Below are 14,794 nucleotides of genomic sequence, written 5' to 3'. Positions count from 1 at the left end.
AGGTTTACTATCTAGTGATTTTATCTGTATTTCCTAATTTAAGGATCTTTAGAAGGTTATTATTTAAAAAATAGACTTTATAATTACATTAAAAATTAAATTAAATATATTGACATTATATATCCTCAAACAAAAGAGATTACATTCTCAATTCAATTGTCCTAATTAGCACTATTAGAAAAAACACTACAATAACTAAATACCAAAAAACACACTATATAGGATACCAAATAAATGACACACATGCAAACTTTTTGGGCAAAAAAAAAAAAAAAAATCACATGCATGCATACGCACACACACACACACACACACACACACACACACACACACACACACACACACACACACACACACACACACACACATAGCTACAGAGCTTACACAGTTCACCACTGCCCGGTTTAACAGCAAAGAACAGTAAGAGCAGCACAAACATCCTGGCTGCATTTCCTCTCCCTATGAGAGACCAGCAGCTTTTCACTAGTAATGAACTTCCTCAACTAACGGTTGTTACCCAGCTTGGTGACAATATCACCAGTCAACACAAACAATCAATCGATTCTGCTGCAATAACATTGAAAGGAAGTGCCTTCAATTTATCTTTATTAAATCAATAGGGAGTTGATAGCCTTACCTGCAGCGGAGTGCTTTGCCCAGTGTTGGAGCTGTAAGTGTCTAGTGCATTGGGACAGGGGGAGATCTCTGGTTCACTTGTTGTTTGTCGTGGATGGGGTAGTTTGCTGTGTGGCTGGAAGCGACACTCCTAAGGGCCCACTGTGAATAGAGGTCAGGATAATAGACACAGTCACACAACAAAGACTGATAATCCTGTCTCGCCCCACAGCTCCCGTGTTGCAATCAGACATTTTTAGGGCAGTTAAGCTGCAGCGAGGGGCGGCTGAATGAACCGCGGTTAGCAAAGACTCCCAAGCTCCCATTATGGACAGTAACCGGTGTCAATTCGCAGCAATTAGACCACTCAGATGTGTCAGTAGACAGGCCTCAAATTAATAAATAAATAACGTCGACCACAAGTGCTCGCTGATATAGCCTTTTGAGTCATTTGAGTCTCCCAATGGTCCATTTCAGAGCAGAACACTTAGTCCTTCAAAAAGTGACGAGGTGTACCTCCTCCTCCCCACTTATCCTGGTTGACCTTTGAGTGAAAATAGACCTTAGTGAGCAAATTGCTTAAATATGCTTCCATTGGTCGTCAGAAACATTTGTTTAAAGTGGCGCAGTTCCTTTAATGCTGGTTCAGTTTGAAGTGCTGAGATAAACAAAACAGTAGGCGAGACCACTCACACTCTTATTTCCTGGAGTACATGTTTCAAATCTGACATGAGCATGACCTATAACTTCAAGAGCTTATAATTTAACAGTGAAGATAATCAATAAATGAAGACATGGGATACGTATATCTCCCATCTGATATTAAAAGATGTTAAACTGTACGGACCAATGTTGTTGCCTTGGGCCTCAGAGTAAAGAGGAGCAAAAGAGGAGCTTCGGGCTCACCACTATTTTGTCTCTATAACATTTTATTTTTAAGAATCATCACAATCTGGAGAATATTACCTCGATGTTAGACCTGTGTATTTGTGCAATTATTAATTTCTGTAATTGTAAAGATTATTTTATATGAAGAGAACAGAGCAGAGTTCTTTGGTCTGACAACATGTAATCATGCTACTAATAGTCCGTTGTGGAGTTTTGGAAAGACAATACACAATACTGTTTATACCTTTTCTCAGGGCCTCGTGTCTTATATTGTGACCTTTTACACAGAACAAAGCCAAAAGGACACAAAGCAGTGCCTCTGTATTTGACTTGCAGCACTCTGTCAAGAGGAAGTCATTACTTCAGAATAAGGGGTATGCCTTGCTGCCCGGCATCAACTGAATACCTCACCTTTCACCAATGCATAAGTAATGTGCCAACTGACTTTGATCTGTTGGAGGTGATAACTTCACAAGCATGTGGACACCTTCCACTGATAGAAGAGGCTCTGCTCTGTCCAAATATGTGTCAACGAACATCATGCTCACAGAAGAGTACTGAGGAGAAAAACATTAACAGGAAGAGCTCGAGATGGACAAACACCTGTGTCAAGAAAAACATGTGAAAATGCATTTATAATTCATGTATTTTATACTAGGGCTGCAACTCATGATTACTTCCCTTATAGATACATATATTTCTTCTCAATGTATTTCATTCTCGAAAATAGTATCAATGAGACATGTAAAACGGAATCTAATCCTTGGAAATATTGACCCATACTATAACATTTGAATGAATCTTAGGGGTAAACTTATTTTTCTCAGCAGAAAAAAACACATGACAACTGCCAGCGGCTCTTCAATGGCCGTAGTGGAACCTTCAGCCTGTGATACCCACCCTCCCCCAAGAACTCACAGAAAGCCTCTAGAAACCCTTTCCTTTTTCAGCAAGGCAGATAGGGGGTCAGTTCCTGGACAGTCACACACCGTGACACAGCTGAAAGAGGAGGAAAAAAAAGATAAGGTATAAAGTGAGCACACAAAGCACTCCTCTGAAAGGTCAAAGCAAAGACAAGTCCCCCTTTCAGACAGAGAGAAAAACAAAAGCCTGTGTGACTTTCAACACACCTGCTTGAACCAAAGTGCCCAAACAGTGTGAAATGAAGGGTCACCATGTAATATTGGTGATATAAAAATATTATAATTGCCTCTCATTTCCATTTCAGATGTAAGCTCTGAAAATATGACCAGGGTCCAGGCCTCTCTGAGGAAATCTATTTAATCCTTATTCACCACTGTGAGCTGGTGGGAAAAGTGAGCACAGAGTCTGCAAAGGGCATTATTTAACTCCGTTTGGGCCTCATAAATTATTTTATATCTTTCATGATACAAATACCTCTATATCTTAAAAAAAGAAAAAAGCAGCAGAATATTTTGGACACCTGTTAGGATATAGTGAAAAGTCTACAAGAGCTACTTGATCTTTAGTTCTCTCTATATCGCAGTGAATGAGGCAGAAAACAGGTTGAGTTTAGCCGAGGGAACTTATTAGCAGAGCGTCTCTGGTGGGTGAACTTCCAGGGAAAAGGGAAGAGAGGCTCTTCTTCTTCAGAGATGGCTGTAATGCCATGAGCATCCTGTGCCGGTAAAGAAACAACTTCAAACGGCCAGCCCCTAATGAAACACACCAGAGAGGCACAACACTAATTAATACACAACCTGCATGAATAACCCATATGTGTATACTCAGAGTTCAAGCCTACACTATAAGCATCTACCATTGCCAGATTTTCTAATGAAAACATAGATTAACTCTGAGGAGTAGTGGGTTCAACTGTACTCAATATCATGATGTATGCAGATAACAGTGTGTTAAACATCTGTTTATTGTTATGCATTTTTTTTTAAAGAAGACTTAATTTGTAGAGGCAGGGAAAATAAAGCCAGGCATTATATATGAGCTCTTTAGTTTAGATGGGCTAACTGAGTAAGTGGTGGAGCCGGTATGACCATATTGCTGCATTCAGGTGACATCATTGTAACACCAAATGGGGGTTTCATTTAGGGCTGCAAGTAAAAATCATTTTTACTACTGATTATTCTGACAATGATCATTTTTGGGGTAACTCCCTTCAAAAACAGCTTGTGATTATTCCAAAACCCAAAGACAGTGTGTTATATATTATTATTATTATTATTATTATTATTATTATTATTATTATTATTATTATTATTATTAGTAGTAGTAGTAGTAGTATTAGTATTAGTATTATTATTATATATGACAAAGAGAAACATACAATCTTCATATTCAACGAGCTCGAACCAGCAAATATCTGGCATGACTAAATTATTAATTAATGAATCAACATAAAATGGTTGGAAAAGTTAAACAATTCATCAACTTGCTCTGGTTTACTTTTATTAAAATATTTATAAAACGTTACTATATATTGATGATGTAATCTGATGTTCTGTGTAATATTTCATCATTGTCTAATCAACAGAGAAGTTTGTCAATGACACAATTAGATCATAATTTGAAGTAAAACCCAACCAATAATTAAGCAACAATATTAGCTGATTGCTGATGTATCTGGGAAATATTAACAATAAATTTCAGTATAGAAATGCTAAACCGGCAATTAAACAGTCATAAATCATAACTTTGCAGAAAATTGATTGCTAAAAATAGGGATGTTCAGATATGATATTTTGATATCACGATTATTGACAGGGGAAATTTCAAGTTTTTTATGAATCTGAATATTAATAGTAGTCCTATAGCTAATTAACTAAATATTGTATTACCATCAACTATGTATTTTTAGCGTGTTAAAGTCATATAGTTATCGGCATAAAAACAAACACGTCAAAGGATGAGGAAATAAAAGATAATATTTTTATTGATAAAAAAAACCTTAGTGTTAGGAAGTCAAAAGGTCATAATTCCCTCTCTAATATATTGATATTTTATATTTCTGTGAAAACATCTCCATTTAAGTTTCACAATAAAGCTACATTTTACGAGATTCATACATTTAATAATAATAATAATAGCTAGGATTTATATAGCGCCTTTCATGAAACCCAAGGACGCTTAACAAAGACATAAATAAACATAACAAATGCAACAGTAGCTAGAGGACATAGGCTTTGGTGAAGAGGTGAGTTTTGAGGAGTTTTTTGAAGGTGTCCAGAGATGGTGTGTTGCGGAGCTCTATGGGGAGAGAGTTCCAAAGTGTGGGGGCTGTCACACTGAAGGCTCTGTCCCCAAAAGTTCGCATTTTTGTGTGAGGGATGGAGAGCTGACATTTGGAGACATAACGTTATAATGTACTTTTGTCCAATACAATTGTGTACATGAATGGAGCTTTAACTAAATGGAACATCTGTACAGTATAAGAACTGTAAGATATTGCTGCTAACGTTACGCCCTCCACCTGACGATTTCAACACGGATTTGAAGTTGTGCGACAAGAAAGCATTGATGCCTATCTCCTGATTGCATATTTCAACTGAATAAGGCCGATAACGATCGGCAGTATAAATAATTCACACTATGATGGTGTAATTATTCTGTGGTTCACATGACTCCCTGGCTATTTTATATAAACTGCTCCCACATTGCTGATTTAAGGCACCTTTATGGTGGATATAAGGCTGGAGTGGCAGTTCCCTCTGACGTTTTTACAGCTATTCTTCTCAAGGCTTCAGGTGAGTGCCACGACTCTCTCTCTCTCTCTCTCTCTCACACACACACACACACACACACACACACACACACACAAAACAAACCGGCGCACAAAGAAGTGGTGACTCACGCGAGAGGACAATTCACTGCACACACAAACAAACGTGTCTCGCGAGATTTGTTTTCACAGGAAAATGCAGGAATGCCAAAATCAAGATCAAAGCTTCTCCAATTCGTCCGGTTTTGAAACTGTGAAGTTATACGACCGTGGCAATGGAAAAATCATTAATCCCAACATCCTTATCTCAAACCGGCTCTATTAACAACAAATAGTTTGAAACTTTGTTTCAATATTTCTTTTTAAAAATTTTAAGCAAAGAGAAAGAAATATCCTGTGTTTGGCCAAACAATAGCAAATGTGTGTTTACCTGTAAACAAAAAAACACAAGCCACCTTGAGACTTGCAGCCGCTGCAACGCGTTCTCTACTGTATTCCCAAGATCTGTAAAAAAAAAAAGCAGCTTGTACCATGAAACAGATTGCCGGGCCAATGAAAAACCACCATGGTGGGTACAATAATAACACATTGTCCACAGACACACGGGCTGGGGCGGTAATCTTCAGATCTCCTTAGTGAGGAAATATAGATATTTGTAAAAGCACTGAGGGGATTAGGCAGGGTTTTTACCTCCTGCGGTACATGGCCCGAGTCCTGCTGGGAGCACCAGGAGCTCTGTGGTAGTTTGGTGAGAAAGGAGAGGATTTGACCTCGCTGCTGCATTCTTCTGATATGACCCAAACAAAGCCATCAGCATGGGACCAGCATAGGGGGGCAGTCTGTGTCTGTCTCTTATCCTCCCTCTTTATGATGAATATGTAGACTTCATTAACAAGATAATCGCAGTAATGTTAAGATGCAATATCTTCAGAAATTAGTTTTACGTGAACAATTAACACCATATACATAAAGCATTGTAAATGCTTTAGGACCATACTATATAGTGACTGCATCTTATTTAAAAGGCACATTAAGTGAGAGCATTATTTAAAAAAGAAAATGTACAGCAGTCATCTGAACAGGCTTTCCCCCAGCCTATTAGTTCCCACTGCTGATGTACATATACAGCTATTAACCCTCTCAGTGATTTTCCTGAGGTAATTCCTAATGAAAAATAAATTGAGTTGCTCCCTACACTTTCATAACATTTACTCCTCAGACTAAATGGGCTCCTTTATGAGAAAAGACACACTGTTGGTAATGATTTTATAAGCAGGGAGCCCACCTGACATCCTGTTTTCTATTACTGTTCTTTATTCAATTTGCAGGGCGCGCTGCAGGTGACCTAACCTATAAAAGGGCACTCCAAATTAAATTATCAGAGCTCCTTGAAATTTTATAAATTCAGAATCGGCCTCACAGAGGGATCTCATACCAGAAACTAATGGCTTCACCTTTAGCTTTGAATAAATCAATTGCACCAAAGGTTAGAACACATCATGCCAGGATGTATCAATGCAGTTTTGAACATCATAACATGTCGTAATTTTGGAAGTGTGAATGGCAGGTGTATGAGGTCATAGGGGAGAAAGTTTGTGTACCTTCATTTTTACACACACATATGATTACTGAATCTGTCTTGGACCAACAAGTACAGTAAAAGCAATGAGAATACCGTGTTATGTATATAAAACTAGAATATGTCATTTCATTCACAGCTTTGTGGAACTGATATGGGTTTATATTGCACATCACATGCTTCAAATTAAGAATTAAAAATAATATAATCTACAGGGGAGGTTAAATGAATTGTCAATCAAAAATCAATAGGCACAAATTTGGATAATTGATTCATCGTATGAATCTGAAAATGATGTAATCACGGTTGCCGTGTGCTGCGCAGTGGTCGCAGCGCTTGGTCGTGGGCCTCTGAATTTATTTGTGTTGATAAAAACACTATTTACATGTCTCTGGATTATACGAAATAGGCACATTTGTTTTGAGATTCTTTAGACACAGGTGTTCTTAAAAATCATCATTTAAGTATTTATTTTGTGAGCCGAATAAAGGAGACTCAACCTGCTTTTCTTTCCAATCCATCTAATACTGGACTTATTTCTTCACAGGGCTTGTACAAATACAGCACAGTAGTCCATGAATATGAGATATGAGTTTACAGATAATTACAATCCCTCATCGGTATTGTGGAGGTTAGTTTACAGCTTGTTGCCGATTACACCGACAGTCTATGTGCATATCTATCAATTAAACTTCTTGTGTTTTTGATTCTCTAAACTTCATTTTGTTTATACGCCCTCTGGCGTTTCGGAGAATAATGCAACGCACCGCACACAAAGTATTAAGTGTTCATGAGTATTAACAAAGCTTTAGTCAATCATGATTTAAAATTGCTAAACGTGCTCTGGTTCCAGCATCTAATAAAACGTGGGCATTCTGTTCATTTATACTGGTTTTGTACAACTCATATAATTGGGTAATAACTGTTGGTTGGACAAAATAAGCCATTTTAAGACAATACCAGAAACTTTCTTTTTAAATAAACATTTAGTGGTCTTTTTTCAGTATTTCTTAAACCAAATAAGGAACAATAATGTGTTCATAGCATCTCTAAATAGATTAAAATGCACAAACAAGACAATGTAAAAGCAGAATCCTCATTATATTTAAAGTGAAAAAGCATTTGCTATAATTGGTTTTGATATATTGATCAGTTTTCGTTCTGTGTTTATTCTGCAACTATTTCTATTTGAATACAGTTCAAAAACTTACCATGAAAGCAATACAGATCACGCTATTTTGTGCAGTTGTGAAAAGTGTCAGTGTAAAGATGTGTCACCTCAATAGGGTCCCCTTTATCCTTGAAAGAGCACGAGCTCTTTCCAGTGTCATTTTGTTCCAGTCAGTGACCTAACAAGAGGTTGGTGACAGAAAAAAAGGCCCAATCAGTAACACTTGTTGCACCTGAGAACATGGAAATTCTTGACTTCTGTGTTTGAGAAAATGGAAAACATTGTCTTGTAAAGAAGTCGGGAATATGTATAGGATCATTCAACTGTGTTCAATCTGAGTCAGTACAAATTCCTTTATGACGCAGTCAAGCGTGAAGGAAATTCATTTGTAAATTGCACCCCATCTTTGGAGAAATTGCTGCTTTTTTTCAAGTCCAGATGCAGAATTGACACAGAGCAAGGTCTGTTTCATTTATCTGCACAGGGATTTCATCTGAGTTAAGTCTATTTCAGTTCAACATATTGAATGTCACTGCCTTTAGAAATGTGTCATTTTGTATTTAATAAAACATTTTTATTGTTAAACAATACATGATACTGTATTTTCCAGGAGATGAATATTCTACGTCGATATGGTTGCCTTATACAATGTGACAGTGAAACTGAAATATACAATCTCAAAAATTCTGTACTCCAGTGTTATTCACTCTATACCAACTTGAATCTGACCCTGTCAAACTAAAGTTAGGAATCAAGGAAGGGAAGGGAAGAAAAAGCAATAATATTGACCCACTTAGTTCTAGTTGTTTATATCCTCTTCTCCACGAAGTGAAATAAAGCACCTTTTGTTTATGGACTTGGTTGGTCAGTTGCACAGTTCGCAACAACTGACACTATTCCACTCTCCTTCGTGACACACAAGAACTTTAAACTGGTGACCCATCCAACCAATTACTTTTAAAATCACACCAAGTGGTTTCAAATGCAACATCAAAACCTGTCAGATATTTCCAGGGACATCCACTTTGACTCAAGAAACAATTTAGCAAAGAGTAGCATCACTGGCCTTGATGCTCCAGTGTAACAAATGGACACGGGTAGCCTCGAAAACCTTGCATCTCTTAAGCTTAACTCGGTTGAAGAATCATGCTTGTATGGTGGCTGTTTGACAGAGGCATGAATCTGTAAATAACATGAAGGTTTTTGGCCACTTGTGTATGAAAAACTGTTAAAAAATCAGTGGATATAAGTTTTGTGAGTTCAGATGCCCCGGATGTTGTTTTTTTTTTAATTCGCCCCGAATATTAATTTAAAAAATAAATCTTTATTTTTATTTTGGTGATCTTATTAAATTAAACTATTGTTTCTCACATGGAGAACTTATTTATAACTCTAACATGCTACATATGTGCGTGTGTTCTGGTTGGTATGTTTTCTCCCCTTAAAATTACAATCCAATAGCCTATCATCATACTTAAGCTTAGGGCACTAAGACCTTGGGGAGGCTGGCCAAGACCCACCTTTTCCACTCCATCTCTGAACCTTCGAAACAATACAGTGTGTGGGTGGTGAAGATACACTTATGGCACACAACACTTTCACGTCATAAGTTCCTGTCTGCCCATACATCTACAGTCGCAGTGACATAAACACACAACGCAAAGTCAAATACCAACAAAATTCCACATGAAAATAAATTAAACATCCCCTGTCACTAAATGTATTTATACTTGTAAGTGCTTGTAAGTTTCATGGGAAATAAGGCAAGATAAGTTTATTTGTATAGTACATTTCAACAACAAGGGGATTCAAAGTGCTTTACATTAAAGCATCAAAACATAATGCAAAAGAAAACAAGATTTAAAAACATTCAATAAAACATTAAAAACAGTCAAAAAGCTCAAAATTCAATTAAAGGTGCAGTGCAGTTTAAGAAATAAAATAAATAAGATGCAGAAAAGGATTAATATCCTTGAATCTGGTTCAATTAAAGGCACTCGTTCACTCCCTATATGCAATAGTAAAAGTGAGCAGTAAGTTGCCATTTGAGAAACTTTGAGAAGAATTTTCGTTTGACAGGTGTAATGTTGCATATCTATAAAAACGTCTGTGCATCTTTGAGATGTGACACATTGCATTGTGGGGATGTTAGCAGGAAATTGATGCCATGGAAACCATTTTTTTCATTCCATAGGCCTCTTTCACAGCAGACAAAGCATCTTTTGTGAAAGAGGTTTTTTGATTGGACTATATAGGGCATACATTTCACAGTTCACAAGGCTTACCCGCAAGTTTACAAATCCTGACCTTTTTTTTTAAGTGGGTTGCAATCCACGTCCCTTCACATGCTTTTCAATGGACTTCTGCCTTGAAGTCGGCCCACGAACCCGCAGGCTATCAGCTTTGCAGTAGCTAACGTATGTAAAAAGTAATCTTTCCTTCTCGTTAGTTGGTCTGGAAATCCAGATTTCACACAAACGCCTAACACATTATAAAAGCAATTTATACAGTCCTCGCTACATCTAGTAGGTTTTGGTTTCAATAGGAAGTCGGCGCATGGTCACTACTGTTTTAAAGCCTTGAGTTTGGCATTTCGGTCATCCCCATGGTTATGGGCTGTCGCCATTTTTTTTGGAACGAGAAGTGACGAGCAAGGGTGCAGCTAAGTACAAATGACCACTGAATTAGAGACTTAAGTGAACAAAATGTTACAATTAACTCTCTTGAACTGAAAACACAGTCTGAAAGGGTTAAGTTCTTAAACAAAAACAAGGACAACTCCAAGACCAAACAATTACAAGATAGCCTCTCCCTAAGGCATACCCTGCGTTAGTGTCTATCTATTTTAAATGGGACCATCATTTATCAAATGAACATCGTGGTCTATTGAAGAAGACTTGAAAGTAGCATTTTAGACTGTAAACTCATGTTTTACATTATTTAATAATATGCAATTGGACTTCTTTTTGCAAACAGTGGAATCGCCCCCTTCTGACTATTAGATAGAATGCAAGAGTAAGGCACTTTCGCATTGGCTTTGTTTTTCAGAACACGAGGTGTCCACCTCCAAGCTCTCTATGCTCCAAGCTCTCTAATTATGCCTCAGTATTTCTGTCTTCATGAAAACATTCATATTGTTATAATTATTTTGGTGGTAAACAAGGATATACTGTCTGGTAATTCCCCCTGATAGCCGGTTCTAAACGGGAACCGATAAGACAGTAATAAATACCCGGAGTATCGAAAAGGTCTGGAGTTAACGGTTCTGTGATTCTTACTTTAGAAGTTAAAAAAGCAGAGTTGCAAACTGTTTCTGTGTCATAAGAATAGGTTGTTTAGCTGCGACGGAATTTTAAGGATTTGGGAACTTTTTATACATTGTCGGGCTGAGGCTGCTGCCATGTCCCCGCTCCCTCTACCACCACCACTCCCAGCCCAAGTTCCTGGTACAGGGAAGATGACACAGCAGAGGGTTGACGAGTGTCAGCGGGCTGTTACCCAGTTTATTGTTACCACTACCACTTCACTCAACACACCTTAACAATAATTGTTTCTTGTTTCGAATATATGCTGACTGACCAGTCACAATAACTTTCCCAACATATTTCTAGTTTTTCTGTACAGAGATATTTACTCCCCTTGGTATTTTCATATAATATATAATTCCATTCAAAAAAGAGCTATCGTTAGTGAATTAAAAAGCTCCACAAGCTAGTTTAGGTCTAACTGGGCGATAAATTGTGTTTTCAGAAATCTCACCGTCGACTTCTGTCTCATCACTGTCGGCAAACTTTTGTACAGCAGTTTCCATTTCATCAAGGAGAGGTGGCTTAAATAATAGTGGATGGTACAATAGCTATACAACTGTACAGCACAGGTAGTTGTTATGATAGCTTCCTCCATTGTGGACTTATCTCAAAGTTCATTGTCACTGTCAAAAGCGTTTGCTATTGGCCAACGCCGCAAATTTGGAGTCAAAGTTCACTAAATTGAAGAAAAGAAAAATTATTCCTGCTGCAAGTTCTTATATAATAATTTTGTTTAAAGCTATCGTCATGTTTCAAAGGAATTTATTAAACAACTGAAGTCTTTTTATTCAGCCAAATTGTTTCTTTTTGAAGAAGTGCATTCTATGACATCTCTTATGTCCTAACCGCGTAAACGCTGTTCTTTCAATACCAACACTTATATGTTAGTTTTTGTACGAGATCACAGAGTACAGCTTTGCTTGACACAATAACTTTGGTATTACCATTCACACATTTTGGTCAATTGTATTGTATTGTATATCACTTGTATGATTTATAATGCAGCAGGACTATATGGTATTGTCCTGTTGTATAAAATCAGCCTTTATATGTAAGAGAGAGTTTTTGGTCTCTAAAAGTACAGTTTAAAACATATAAGCTGACTAAAATGCCTGTAAAGTTTCTCTTTTACTGGTCAGCCAAATAGCTTGTAAAACACTCCTGAATGTTTGGTTGATTTGTTGACTTTATAAGAGGATATGCTTGATCCTCGTATCTTCCCCTGACCAAATGCTGACAAAACCGAAGTTACTGCCTTTCACTCTTGTAACACTCGTCAGGTATTATTTGGATGGATATTCCCTCTGAATGAACTGTAGACTGTTTTGTTAAACCAGCGCCATCTATACTTAAGTGTAACGTAAATATTGTAGAGTTCTCCTCTCGCACAGCAGCTGTCATCTCTGAACCCTAACAGAGAGCGTACTTTGTGTCTTCAACCTTGTGTACTGAAATATTCAAGAGCTCCAAGTTTATGAGACAGTTGCTGCCATCTGTGCCCCATCGTTCAGTTCTCCCATCATGGCTGAACATAAAGCCAACATCAGAAAAGATATGTGTGAGAATACTCAATACTCTGTATTGCAAATCTCAATATCGCCTGAATACCATAAACAACACTCTTCAATTGCTCACATACACAGTAACCCACGCAAAACTCTGCTACCGCAGAGTCAAAATTTCCATATCCATGAGAGAGGAAAAGGAAAAGAGGAAACATTTACACAAGACTGCCTCCACATAGTTGAAGAGATCTTTTCTCTTAGGTGTCTTTTTTACAATGTCATTGTGGAGCAAGCAAGCTCCTATGAGCTTTACAAATGTATCATTAAATGAAAGATTTTCTGAGACAAAAACGCAAAGGAAGAAGGGTGCAATCAGTCCAGGTTTGTTCTAGTCAACATCAGTTCCTTCCTTAGCATTAAGAGAGTGTCAGAGCGAGACATTCAGATGTGGTTTTCATCCAGCACTTTCCCAGGACAGTAATGCTGTGCCATTCTAAGGGTGTCATTCAAAGCAGCTGCCTTTCTCAGCAATAAACTGAACGCCTTGCCTAAGCAATTCAAACCGCCTCCACAGATTGCAATACAGTCAACAAAGAACTTATCTTCCAAGTGAAACTATTCATCAATGAATGTGTTTGTGTGCCAAAAGTAGAAGGCAGTGTGAAAAGACCCCAGTTACACCTGAATGGATACTTCGCTTTTTGGACTATTGTCACTGTTTCACATGTGAATTCACCTGTTTCCTAACTGACACTGACAGTTAAATTATACTTTAAAAAGAAAAAGAAGACATTTATGGGTGTGGTGGATTAGCTAAATGCTCCTGTAATTATATGCACTTGCGATGGCTTTGATGCTTTGAAGAAAGATGACAAACTTAAAACTGACATCTGCCATTCGGTAACCCAACACAACTTTGTTGAGTGTGGGTCTGTAACCCACCAGCAAAAAACTAAAAAACCCAGCCCTGCCGGTTTCCTGTACAAAGAATGGGCTCGTTAGTCCATGACAAGTGTCAAAGAAACACAAATTGAATATGTTGTTTATCGTTTATCTTCAAAGGCACACACAGCTCATAACTGCAGTACAAAGGGCCTTAAAATGCTGTTTGTATAACCATATTTTTACAACACCACTGTTACTTCAAACATGCTGATAGAAATATACTTGTCTTTTTAAGACAATGTGCATAGCAATGTGAACAATAGCAAACCGCACAATGTGTCATTAACTTTAAATGGAGCATGATTTCTTCAGTATATCACTGTTGTAGAAGACATGTGTGTATAAAAGAAAGGGTAAAAAATACCGAATCTTTGGATCTAAATATGAGTTTGGCCATTGCTAAGACCAGACATGAAATATTTTCTTTCACTTTTTTTTTCTTCATTTAAACAAAGAGTGACTCATATATCCTGTATATGACCCAATGAGGCAATAATGTAGTTGTTGATAATATTTTAAAAAGCATGCGTAACCCTACACATCAAACGCTATACTAAAGAATCTGCATTACATTATTCAGTATATAAACTGAGATGTGAAGGCCTGTATACCCAGTTTGTTTGACCGGAAGAAATACGGATATATCAACGTCTGTCTGAAGAACACTGATATGGTCCCTGGAAGATAGACAGCACTGGAATGTGTGTGTGTGTGTGTGTGTGTGTGTGTGTGTGTGTGTGTGTGTGTGTGTGTGTGTGTGTGTGTGTGTGTGTGTGTGTGTGTGTGTGTGTGTGTGTGTTTGAATTTGTGTACAGTCCTTTGCGGAAGGGAGGGGGTCGTCCTTCCATAAAGTTAGTCAGTGTTGTTTTGGCCTGTGTTTACACAGCCTGCTGTACGTGTTCAAGTGAGAACAATGGGGAGGAGGCTTCCAAAATGGCGACAAAAGTCACAGTGTCAACCACGCAACGAAAAAGGGACTGAATGTTGCTCAGACTTCTTTTAAATCGCGTGTATAGTGGCACACAACCAGAAAGTGTGTTGGGTTCTGTGTGTTGGAGCACTTTGTTGAAGGGGCCAGGCTGGGTGTTT

The sequence above is a fragment of the Taurulus bubalis genome, assembly GCF_910589615.1.
Source record: "Taurulus bubalis genome assembly, chromosome: 7".
Lineage (NCBI taxonomy): Eukaryota > Metazoa > Chordata > Actinopteri > Perciformes > Cottidae > Taurulus > Taurulus bubalis.
Note: the sequence above shows the minus strand (reverse complement) of the source record.